Consider the following 13,569-nt stretch of genomic DNA (forward strand, 5'->3'; position numbering starts at 1 on the left):
ACAAGGTAAGATAACTATTAAATGGTGGAAATGGGATTTGAACACAGGCATTCTGACTCCAAAGTTTGTGGTCCTCAAATTATATAAATCAAAAGGTAGATTCACAATTATCTTGTGTTACTTTTTTGTGAATTTGGAAGTGGGGCCTGCAGAGACTATTGCTTAAAATAATAAACAGTGAGTATTTTTTAATGAGAAAACAAAAATCTGTAGCGTTAGGGTTAGCATATACACCAAAGTAAAAACAACCATTATTGGATATATTATGAGCTATGAGGTGGGCAGCAATGAAACAATAAATAAAAGTTAAAGTTAAAGGATAGCACAAGGGAGCGTTAAGGGTTTTAAGTCAAAACTTTAAATCAATAGAAATTGTTCTTGAGAATATATCGTTTGCTCTAAAATGTAATTAAATGCTCTGCTTTATCTTGTCTTATCAAGTACCTTGGAGGATAAAGCCTAACTATTGTGATTAGGTTTTTATAAACCATGCTTAAAGGTAAATCTGAAAAGCAGTACAATTTTACTTTATTCTAGAGCTCTTAGAAAAGTTGTTCCCACAGCCAGTACGTAATCAGCTAATAAAAATGCAGACATGTACACAATTATTGTAGCAATTATTAGAAAATGTCACTGTTTTGATGTGCTAAGGCAAAGTATCTAATATAAATATATGCCCAAAATAATGTATAACAGTAAAGCTTTAACTATTTACATAAGGATTCTCTTTTTTATGTCTGTGAACTTAAATCAGGGGTTCCATAATAAATTCTTATCTAATTAACAGGCATTTGCAAATTTATGGAAGAGGAAAAATATAAAGATACTTGTTGATAAAAGGTAAAGAAAATAATGTATTAGGTTGTTTTTTCTTAAACCTTAGACAGCACAGTTTAATGTAGGAGTTCAATTTATTTAAAAAATGGGTGAATAAATGATTGACTGGCATTAGAGTGACTTACTAATTTATAGTTACTAAAATTTTTCATCAATGTCATTACAAAATCTTTTTAACTTTTAAGTATTTCACCTGTCTTTTACTATACTTTATTTAAATACATTTATTTGCATATTGACTTGCAATGAATTCTAGAAACTGAACAAATAGTAGAATTCATACTTAAATATATATTTCTACTTTAGCTTTCATATAAGACCTTTCAAGTACTTCACGTAGTTTTAGCTGCATTTTAAATTTTCCATAAGATGCCACCTGTAAGATAGCATCTCTTGTGTTTCCTCCCTCCCTCCCTCTCCTTTCCTTCCTTCCTTCCTTCCTTCCTTCCTTCCTTTCCTCCTTCCTTTCTCAGAGAGTGTAGTGTAATGGATCTTCCCTCAAAGATATGCAGACTGGAGACCTCACAATTTTATTTTATTTTATTTTTAATATATTTTATTGATTTTTTACAGAGAGGAAGAGGTATAGAGAGCTAGAAACATCGATGAGAGAGAAACATCGATCAGCTGCCTCCTGCACACCCCACACTGGGGATGTGCCCACAACCAAGGTACATGCCCCCGACCGGAATCGAACCCGGGACCCCTCAGTCCGCAGGCCGATGCTCTATCCACTGAGCCAAACCGGCTTCGGCACAATTTTTATTTTATCTTGGTCCAGTGTTTTGTTCACTCAAACACACTTTTAAAATGCTGTCATAAATATACTCACTAAAAAAGATTGCAAAATCATGCAAACAAATTTTTACTAAAACAAGAGTATTCCTTGCAACTTTTGTTAGTTTAAAGAAAGATCCATCAAAGTGATTAATAGAGTGCATTTCCTACTATACGTGTAAAACTTGCCACTTTTGAGGTTGATTTGATTGAGGGTTTTATTTGCAGATGCAGGTTTCCAGAGCCAGAAAATACGTATCAGCTGTAATATTATATGTATTATATACTTTGATGTTTTTCATCTTAAAATTTTCATAAATAAATGAGTTGATCTACATAAATCAAATAAAGTTTCATGAATTTGTATTACCAACAAAAATAAAGTCATGTTGAATTTGAATGTCATAATACAGATAGGGGCACAATCAATATTACGCCACTCAGCTTTGTAAGTAAACTTAATCACAGGTTTCTATAGCTGTTATTATTTTTATTCCTAAGTGATTAGTATAACTAATTAGTTTTTTAAAAGACTTAATTTTTTACAGAGTAGTTTTAGGTTCACAGCAGAATTGAGGGAAAGGTACAGAGATTTTCTATATATACTCCATATTTCCACACACCCACAGCACCACTCACCCCCAGTTGTATATTTGTTGTAATTGATGAACCTATGTTAACACAGCATAACCATCCAAAGTCCCTAATTTACCTTAGGCTTCATTCTTGGTGTTGTAAATTCTATGGGTTTGGACAAATGTATAATGACATGTATCCACCATTATAATATCATGCAGAGTATTTTCACTGCCTTAAAAATCCTTTGAGCTCTCCCTGTTCATCCCTCCCCCATCCTCAACCTCTGGCAATCACTGATTTTTTTTTTTTTTTACTGTCACCACCATTTTGCCTTTTCTAGAATGTTCAGAGCTGGAATCATAGAGTATGCAGTCTTTTCTGATTGGCTTCTTTCACTTAGTAATAGTCATATGTAAGGTTCCTGTTTGTCTTTTCATGGCGTGATAGTTCATTTCATTTCAGTGCTGAAAAATATTCCATTGTCTGGAGGTACCATAGTTTATCTATTTATCCACTTACCTACCAAAGGACATAGTTGCTTCCATGTTTTGGCTATTGTGAATGAAGCTTCTATAAATATTCATGAGCAGGTTTTTTTTTGGTGGACATAAGTTTTCAACTCCTTTTGGTAAATACCAAAGACCAAGATTGCTGGATTATATGGTAAGGATATGTTTAGCTTTGTAATAATAAACAGATTGTCTTCCAAAGTGGCTGTGCCTTTTTGCATTACCACCAGGAATGAATGAGAGTTCCTGTTGTTCCATATGCTTTCAACATTTGGTGGTGTGAGTGTTCTGAATTTGGGCCATTGTGTAGTGGTATTTCATTGTTTTAATTTGCATTTCTCTGATGTCATGTGATGTGGAACATCTTCTCATATGCTTATATGCCATCTGTATATCTTCTTTGTTGGGGTGTTTGTTAAAGTCTTCAACTCATTTTTAAAAGCAGGTTGTTTATTTTCTTATTGTTGAGTTTAAGAGTTGGACTGATTAGTTTTGTCACCTTATCAGGTTGTATTTATAATTTATACCCATCCAGACCACACTCCAAGTACAATTACACAGTATGATGAACGACAACATTATTATCCATGATAACATATTGCTACTCAGAAACTGGAATAAATAGATGGAGATTTTCATGTGTTTCTTAGAATAAGTAAGCTTCTATTAGAATGTGACTTAAAAACTGGAAGCTAATAACAGAGTTCCAGTTCTTAAAGTCAAGCTGAAGAGCACAGGCATAAGAATTTAATGTTTCCATTCTCTTGGGGACTCATAGGAAGAGTAACTATTTTCTTGGAAGAAAATGTGACAAGTCAGTTTTACAGGAAAAAACTGTTGTCAGTCTATTTTCTCCATATTTTTTAAGGTGAGTCCAAGTCATAGACAATTCAATTCATGTTTTCTTAGCACTGTAAATAAAAACTGAGATGAAATCATGCCTCTGATGATTCTTCTACATTAGCTATCAGCAGATGTGTCTAAATTCAGTGCAGAATTTTTAGCACCACTGTGTAGAAAGTCCAAACAGTATGTTTCTCCATTCGTAAATTTTATCTAACAGGTAGAATGTTAACATGATTGATATAAAAGGCAAAATTCATTAGCCGGAAAGGGGCATTTACCTGCATTTAGGAAACTGGAGTAAAAAAAGCTGTAGCAAAGCTCAATGGGAAACCCAAAACCCAAAACTAAAACCTGATATAGTGCTCTAGTAGGCTGCTTTAAACACTAACAAAAACCAGAGTGGACTTACCTCATTTCACAGCTATACCTGTAAGTGAGAAGTTTTTCCATTTTTTTTCTTTCTCTCGCCACCTCTGATCTTGTAGGTAGGAAATGCAACAACAAATGGAGAAGGAGAGAATAGCAGTGCAAGTGAAAGAAAAAAGAAAATCTGACCAAGTTCCCTTACTTACTGCTAGTGGCCAAGTCCAAGTCAGAGGAAAGATGCCCTTGCTTAAATGAATTGTGAATCTTTTGAGTATTACACTGTATTGAACATATGTTTGAATTGAACTCTTTTGTACATGTGTCACTTTTTGTTACTTAAAAATAATAAGAAAAATCATGGCCCTTGCCCTGAATTTCATCCAGTTTGCAGGAAAAATCTATCCACATGAATTTAATTTTAAGAGACTATGAGAGATGAAAATAAAATTGCATTACCCATTACTCCACAGTCATGCTTATTCAACCAAACTATTACACATATAATAGGCATCAATTAAAGAATAAGGAAATTCCCTCCTTTTGTGTCAACTAAAAATATCTAAATACATAAAATGAAAAAATATATACATCCTTACTTTTTAGCCAACAAATATCTTCTACTTTCTTTTTTTTCCCAACAAAAATTATCAGTTAAAATGCCTACTAGGTTGTTTTAAAATGGCAAAAAAACTTTCATCAATAATAATATATTGTCTTTTTACTTACTAATAATCCTATTTTGTTCTACTAGTAGGGTTGTTGCAAAACCATCATTTTATGTTGCGGTGGCTTTTCCTTTCATATTTCAATTTCTGACTGTACATCTGAAATATATTCTACTTAAAAATAATGTCTGTAACATGACCTTTATGAGAATATGAACATTTAAATGCTGCAGAAAGATCTATCTATTATTTCCAACCCAGTCTATTTCATGAATCAGGCTGCTGTTGACATCCTGTCAGATCACATTATCCCATATATCACCTATGAGAACAAAGAATTCTGTAATAATAACAGTGGCATGATTAAAAAATGAAGTCACTGGAAAAAACAACTGTTAGTAAAATCCTTTTGCTTGGATAATTCTGGATTAACTCCCAGTTTACACTTTCATGCCAGTTTAAATTCTGTGAGTAGTAAATCAAACATTTCCAAAACTTTATTTCACATTATGTTCTCTTACTGTAAAACTAAGATGAATTATTAAAACATTTTATATATATGATAGCTATATCTACTGGTTTAAGATAAAGTATCTTGTACGCATTTTCTCTTCACTTCTACTTTCTCCCATGTCTGAACCACTAAATTCCTGACCTTTATACATACTATGCATGGTTAGAGGTTCATGCTTGTTTTACAGTTTGTAAAAAATATTCTTCTTTTAGCTACTTTTTGAGGTTTTTGAAATTTCTATTCAGTTTTGTGAACCATTTTGCAATAATTATCTAGGTCCGCCCCCATTTTTTGCTTTGTGCTTAGTCAACTATCAGTTAGTAGAACTCCTCCACTATCTCAGGAGGATGCATGGATTAAACATCGTCTTCATCCTGGCATTTTAGAGCCTTCACTCATTGTAGAACTCCTGGCTGTGTGCATGCAGGGAGGCACAGAGATAAACACTTGAAAAATACACCCTCAAATTTTACCACCTGGAAGGAAACATTGTTTATGTTCTGTCACTTATATATCAACATAGATATCTTTTAAAGATATTTCTATATTTTTCAATTATGGTTGACATCCAATATTATATCAGTTTCAGAAGTCCTGCATAGTATTTAGACATTTATATAACTTACTAGAGGCCTGGTACACAAAATTCGTGCACAATGGTGTATGACCCTCAGCCCAGTCTGCACCCTCTCCAATCTGGGACCCCTTGAGGGATGTCCGACTGCCCATTTAGGCCCAATCCCAGTAGGGCCTAAACGGGCAGTCAGACATCCCTCTCACAATCCAGGACGGCTGGCTCCCAACTGCTCACCTGCCTGCTTTCCTGATTGCCCCTAACCACTTCTGCCTGCCAGCCTGATCACCCCCTAACCACTCCCCTGCCAGCCTGATTGATGCCTAACTGCTCCCATGCCAGCCTGATTGCCCCTAACTGCCCTCCCCTGCAGGCCTGGTCACCCCTAACTGCTCTCCCCTGCAGACCTGGTCACCCCTAACTGCCCTCTCCTGCAGGCTTGATTGCCCCCAACTTCCCTCCCTTGCAGGCCTGGTCCCTCCAAACTGCCCTACCCTGCTGGCCTGATCGTCCACAACTGCCCTCCCTTGCAGGCCTGGTCCCTCCCAACTGCCCTCTTGTGCTGGCCATCTTGTGGCGGCCATCTTGTGTCCACATGGGGGCAGGATCTTTGACCACATGGGGGCAACCATCTTGTGTGTTGGAGTGATGGTCAATCTGCATATTACTCTTTTACTAGATAGGATAGAGGCCTGGTGCATGGGTGGGGGCCAGCTGGTTTGCTTTGAAGGGTGTCCTGGATCAGGGTGGGGGTTCCCTTGGGGCTTGGGGTGGCCTGGGTGAGGGGCCTGTGGTGGTTTTCAGGCCAGCCACCCCGCACCCCCAGGTGACCCAAGTGGAGGCCCTGGTATCTGAGATTTATTTATCTTCTATAATTGAAACTTTGTAGCCTTGAGCAGAGTCCAGGGCAGGCCAAAGCGGGCATGAAGCTTGGCTTCCTTCATCACTGGGGGCAACCCAAGCCTCCTGCTTGCTCCAGCTCCGTGGCTGCCACCATATTTGTTGGGTTAATTTGCATCCTCGCTCCTGATTGGCTGGTGGGCATGGCTTGTGGGCGTAGTGGAGGTATGGTCAATTTGCATGTTTCTCTTTTATTAGATGGGATAGTTATCCCACCAATAAGTATTGCACCTACCTGGTACCATACATAGTTATTATAATATTATAGATTATATTCTTATGCTGTACTTTACATTCCCATGACTATTTTGTAACTATCATCAGTTTGTACTCCTTAATCCCTTCACCTTTTTCATCCAACTCCCCTACCCTAGAGAAGAAAAAATCTTCTCTGAGTACCCATCAGTTTTTTCTCTGTATATATCAACATAGGTATCTTTCTCTGGACATTTCTGCAGAGAAATGGACGCAGGGATAGATGGGCCGATAGAAATGCTTTCATAAATATAATGTTACATTAAAAACACTAATGCTAAATGAAATGTTGTATTTATTTTTACTGGAATTTAATACAATAAAAAAGACATAAGTAAAAACTGTAGGAATTATTCAATTTAATAAGCATTTCTTAATCATAAGACATTCTTTCTTAAAATATCCTTTTAAGGCTAAGAAAAATATCATGAGAACTTAAGCTTTTGCCCTCGGATGTCAAGTGTGACTCGACACGGTTAGCATTAGAATAAAGGAATCGAGAAAAAAGCAAGCAAATGCAAAGGGTTAAGAGGATCCTAACTGGTTTGGCTCAGTGGTTAGAGCATTGGCCTATGGACTAAAGGGTCCCAGGTTCGATTCCGGTCAAGGGCATGTACCTTGGTTGCAGGCACATCCCCAGTAGGGGGTGTGCAGGAGGCAGCTGATCGATGTTTCTCTCTCATCAATGTTTCTAACTCTCTATCTTTCTCCCTTCCTCTCTGTAAAAAAATCAATAAAATATATATTTTTTAAAAAAACCCAAGAATTAGTGACCGTATTTTTCACATATATTTTGTTTTTAGACACTCTTGTTTCCTGCTTTGATCAGCAGAGAATTAACATTAGCATACTTTTGCATTTCTTCCTTCCTCACCTCTCTTTCCAGTAGTTCTATCAGTATTTTACATTGAATAGACATATGAACGTTACTGTTCCTTCACCATAATGGCCATGTTTGTTGGATACTCTTTAAATGGACTAATTGCTCACTGTCAGTACTTTTGCCACAGCTTCTCCAATGCTGAATTCTTTGTTGATTTGACACTGTAGTTTATCACACCTGCACAGCCCCTCCTCAAGAGGATTTGGATACTATATATTCTAAGTTTCTTCATTCTGTTAAATTTCTTACATCATATCCTGACTGGATATAACACTACTGAGTCTCTTTTTCTTCCTTCCCTCTCCCTCCAATTCTAACTCGGTAGTGATCATTCCACTGCCTTCAGCAGTTAGTGTTTGGAGAACTAGTCTCCCCAAGGAAGGAGAAGATTTTTTCTTCTCTAGATTTGATATTTGTGCCTAGAAGACTAAGGCATGTTTTGCTTGTCTTTAAAGTCTGACAGTATGAATGGGACACCTATAATATTGAGCATTAAATTTTATAGCTCACAATGTCCTCTTTTAACCTGCAAATGTAGATTTTCTTTTATTTCAGGGAAATTTTTCTTGCATCATGTCCTCAAATATATATACATTCTTTCCCATTTCTTGAATTGTCTATCATAAAAAATCAACTTTGCAATTTTTAAAGTTTTGTATGGCTTTCAATTTTCTTCTAGTTCTTTTTAAAAATCTTGCTTGATTTTTAATATTGTATTGGTGTGTTTCCATATTTGTCATGCCATTTGCTTATATTTTGTTCCTGGTTAGAAGCTCTACATAGGTATTATTTTGGCTTGAGATAAAGTGAATTAATGATTCTTTTCCACTGTATCTAAACTAATTTTTTTCTCTTTTGAACTATCATAAGGGGTGGAATGTCCTATGTTCTGTGACCTAAATGAGTAGTATGGAGAGTAAGAGAGTTTAGAAGCAAAGTCTTAAACCTGTGTTAGGCCAATTGGGAGCCATGATCTTTTCAGATATTTTCTTTGAAAGAGAAAACAAGACATGTGGGGCCTATCTATCTGAATCTGTGCCAGTAACCTGCCTTCTAATGCACACTCTTGCTAGCTGATAGATAATTAACTCCATTGATGCCTGTCTTGCCTTGCAGAACCTGTTTCCCCGAATACTCCCATTTTACAGAGGCCATAAACCATGAATAATACACAACCCCAAGAGGGGGTTGTCAGCACTGGCACCAGGCCAGGCCTTTGGGTGTAATCTCACATCCCCCATCCCAACACAGGGGACTTTTGCAAAGCCCACAAAAGGTCTGGAAGCCTGCCATATTTGGGGGACAAAGAAACCAAAGCTTCCTCCATATTCATCACTCAGGCTTTGGAGAAACAGACTCCCCTGAGTCACTGTACTAGTACATCTGGAAAAAAATGGCTTTTTCCTAAAAACTCCGAGTACCCATTGTGTGTTTTTCTGATCGCCTGGTAAATTCTGTAACATCTTAAATTTTGGGTACCAGAATTCACACTTCCTAGTATGAAGTGCATCCCATGTCAACAATAGGCATTCCCTTATGCAGCATGCATTTTGAAGCTGCTGATTCCTTCAGAAAGTCACCCCTTTGTTCGCTTTGACATCTCACTTCCCTTCCTCATCACCCTTTACATTCTTCTTCAGGCTGAAGGCAAAAAATAAAAAAAGATAAAGAAAGTATACAATATATTGCTTTCCAGATTTGAAGATAGAATTGAACATTCTCAGGATTGCCATACCCTCAGAACCTCTTATGAAGTCTGAAGCAGGAGTATGGAGCTCAAAGCTTCTGTACAAACCTATTAAATTGTCCAATAAATCTTAACTCTAGAATGGGCAAGTTCATTGATAAACACAATATATGAAGAATGATAATTAGGTCTTAAACTTTACTTACTGTAAGAAAAAATGGATTACATGTATTTTGTGCCATACTTTGGTAGTTCTTCAAATCTAATCAATATCTATTTATAAGTTGAATTTATACTACCTCTCTAAGAGCTCAACTTTGTATATTTTAAATAAATTTATTGAATATATTTAAGTAAATATAGTTTACATAAAATATTGAAGAATAACTCAAGACTTAGTTTCTTGCATTGAAGAAGAAAATGCAACCAAAAAACAGGACAGTTTGTAAATATAGAGCAAAGAAGGAAAGAAATCAGTGTTGATTAATGATCATCTTGTTATATAACATATACTAAAAATCAGGGTTATTCATGTCAATTTCCTTTGAAGGTCTGAAAGCAGGGAAATCAATTTTCTTAGACAAATCTGTCAAAAAATAAGCATTCGTGTCTAAATTAAGTAGGTAAGACTTTTTGTTACAAATTGCTGTAGATTTTCTAGAGGGGTAGAAAATATACATTCATTTTACCTGCTTTTTAAATGAAGAGTAAATACTATTAATTAAATGCAACTTTGATTATTTACATATCTCTATTTTATTTACATTTACATATAATTTATCTTACATATTTATTTAAAAATCTTTAAAGAGATACTTTGTGACAATTCAGATAAGAGGATGCAGATTGGAAGCAGTATAATCCTATCTAATAATAGACAAATATGCAAATTGACCGTACCTTCGCTATGCCCATGATTGGCCAGGAGGCGCGGGGGGGCGGGACTCGGGGGGGCCGGGGTAGCTGATTGGGCCAGCGGGACGCTAAGCTGCGTCGCCAGCAGCGGCACAAGCTCAGCGTCTGCACCATGTCTGTGCTGCGGCACAGAAGGGGCCTCTGGGGCAGCGAGTTGACGTCCCGCCGCGCGGACCATCAAAAGCGGACAGGCACTCAGCTCCCCCGCAATCAAAAGCAAAAGTGTGGGAGCTGGGTGCCTGTCTGCTCAGGCAGCAGGCCTTTCAGAAGCCTCCGCCACTCCAGAGGCTTCTAAAAGGCCTGGTGCACCAGTGATCGAAAGGAAAGCGTGGGAGCTGGGTGACTGTCCACTCAGGCACCAGGCCTTTCAGAAGCCTCCGGCGCCCGGTGGGTGCACCAGCGGACAGGCACCCAGCTCCCCTGTGATCGAAAGCGAAAGCATGTAGGGCACCCTACATGTGCATGATTCAATCATGCACTGGGCCTCTAGTGAATTATAAGAAGGGAAGGAGAAAGCAAAATGGAAGAGAGGAAGAGGAAAATAAAGAATAGTAGAAAAATTGCAGAGACAAGAAGGAAAAGAAACAACCCTTCCCCAGAAGGAAAGACTAAGGGGGAAAAGCCATCATATGTCAATGTAGCCTTTTTTCTCCAAATTCTGGTGTTTCAGCTGTGATTGAGAGATACTTTTTAGGGCCAGTTTGCAAACCTTTGAGGTCTCAGTCATTTTTCTCTGCTGAACTCCTTTTGAACTTGTTCCTGTGAAACCTTGTGCCCCCAGGGAGACACAAGACAGCAAGGCTACTTCAGTATTAAAGGCTACTTCCAACCTTTCTAAATGCTGACTTCTGCTCTAATCGAATTATCTATCATATGGTCTCACCAGAGTAATTCTGGGAACAAAGCCCTTCTCTGTCTTTGTTATTCACTTTGTCTCTTTTTAGCTAAATCAGTAACCATGTCTCTTTCCTCTGGAGTGTTTTTGTTTTTTACGTCTCCAGTGCTATTATTCTGCTTCCCAACTCTTCCACCTCAGGGATTCTTAAAGTTGACTTGTACACAATATTCAGACACCCAATGAACATTTATTATCTTTGAAACACCCAGAATGTTTCTAGCTGGGGGCCTTACAGAGATTCTACTTAAAGATATAGCCCATTTTCCATTGGTTAATAAAATTATATAGGCTTCAGGTGTACAATTTTATAATACATCACTCCCCCTCCTTCCCTCTGGTAATCAGCATACTGTTGTCTGTGTCTATAAGATTGGTTTTCATTTGCTTAATCCCTTTACTTTTTTCACCCAGCCCCTCAACCCTCCTCTTCATCTAGGATTCTCTGAATTCTGTTCTCTAGCAACCTTATAAACCAGTTTCTTGAATTTCACTTTCCTTTCAGAGTGTGTGAAGCAGATTTGCCCTGGGGTGTTGTTCCATGTTTATTTATTAAAATAATCATGGGAGGAAGATTGGGGAACAGATGCCCCTATGAACAAACTGAGAATACTTGCTGTGATGAATAAAAACTCCCTGCTATTTAAGAGTTGAAGGAAAGTAAACAGGAAAGCAGACAGTTGGTTATCAATTACACAGCAATCCTACTTTGTTTCTCTTGTCATCAGCTATTTCTCCTAATCTCCAAAGGTCCCTTGCGAAACCTCTTCTCTGTTGTCTACTAGTCAGGTTCTCTCATCATTTTCCTACTTTATAGAAATTATAGAACCCAAAGAAAGTGAATTACTCAAATTTCCTTCTAGGCATTAGAACTTGACTCTTCCACTCATTGTTTTTCTCATGTTATGATTCAAGAGTGTATTCATCTTGGGTTTTTTTTTGTTTGTTTGTTTGTTTTCTGAATATTACAATGTTTTGACACTCTAAAACAACCTGTCTGTCTGGGGAGAGACTGCTTCTCCCAAGAGCTAGCCAACTTTTAGAGATAGCAAATGACTCAGCTGGAAGCATACCTTTGAAATGCAAACTAACCAATCCAGAGACCTAGCTCATCTATCTGGCTTGTATAACCCCCAGAGAGAATATTCCTCTGCCTTAATCACCCCTGGGCCAGGTACCAAGCAACTGGATATCATCACTATAGCCCCACACTCACTCAAATTATTCAATCTAGCTAATCCTAAACTATTTATTCCGCTTTATTTTCCCACAGAAACCCCAAAAAAGGTGAAACGGAATTTTTGGACTGGAACCCGGATTCTTTGTCCACTGGAGTCAATGAATGAACCCACGGAGAGAGGGTAGTATAGCAAGCCTATATTCCCCTAAAGTTCCTGTTTCAAAGGTCGTGGCCTCAGTACTTCCCATTCTCTGCCTCCTGTTCAAAACCTGGTTTTTTTCCTATGGCCCTGCATGGTGAGTTGTGCCTCTTGTTTCTAGAACTGAGTAATATTAAACTTTCTTTTCAGGAGCATTGACTTCTCGGTGCTACTCCCCAGTCAACTTTATAAATGGAGACCCAGGTGCAAACAAAGAGGCATCTTTACTCTAAGGGCATTCCCTCCACCTCTTCTCCGAAACCCATACAGTATTCTCTTGCCTGCCTACTTAGGGTATTTTGATTGCTTTCTCTCCTATTGAGAAGGCTAAAAAGGGCTAATTCCAATGTAACCCTGATATTTGGGGCTAGTGATCTGAATCCAAGCCAGCAAGCTCAGTGTACATTCCTGATAACCTATAATTAAGTCCCTCTCTCCTTCCCAGATACTGGTCTTGCAGAACCTGTTACTGTGAACAGTGCACTGCCCCGGAGGGAGGGTTATTAACGCTGACGCAAGGACAGACCATCAGATATGGCCTGGAGATCCCCAACACCTGGGGGCCTTCTTGCAAGGCCCGCGAAAAGGACCGGAAGTATAATCCATGTTTGTGGGACAAAGACCACAGGGAGGGAGATATAAAGGAAAGCCCCATGCGTGTTCCTTCACTCAGATTTGGAAGGCTGTTCCCTGAGTCCGCCTGCGTATTAAACAGTGTCCCTCCTTTTTTTCTCAGAAGCGTCCTTGGTTTTCTTTGGTCTTCTGCAACACTATATTTTCAATCTTGTCTTCGCTATTACCAATTCCTTCTCATAATCACTTAAACTTAAACCAAGGTCTCACATTAAAACAAAATCTACAACAGCAACAAACCCACCAACTACAAAACATCAGCATCAGCAACTCTGGTTCTCACTCCTTTCACGCTGAATATCTGAGAAGTTTCTACAGTACATGCTTCCACTGCCTCATTCTCACCTGAACTTCT

The sequence above is a fragment of the Eptesicus fuscus genome, chromosome 12 (genome assembly GCF_027574615.1).
Source record: "Eptesicus fuscus isolate TK198812 chromosome 12, DD_ASM_mEF_20220401, whole genome shotgun sequence".
NCBI classification, from domain to species: Eukaryota; Metazoa; Chordata; class Mammalia; order Chiroptera; family Vespertilionidae; genus Eptesicus; species Eptesicus fuscus.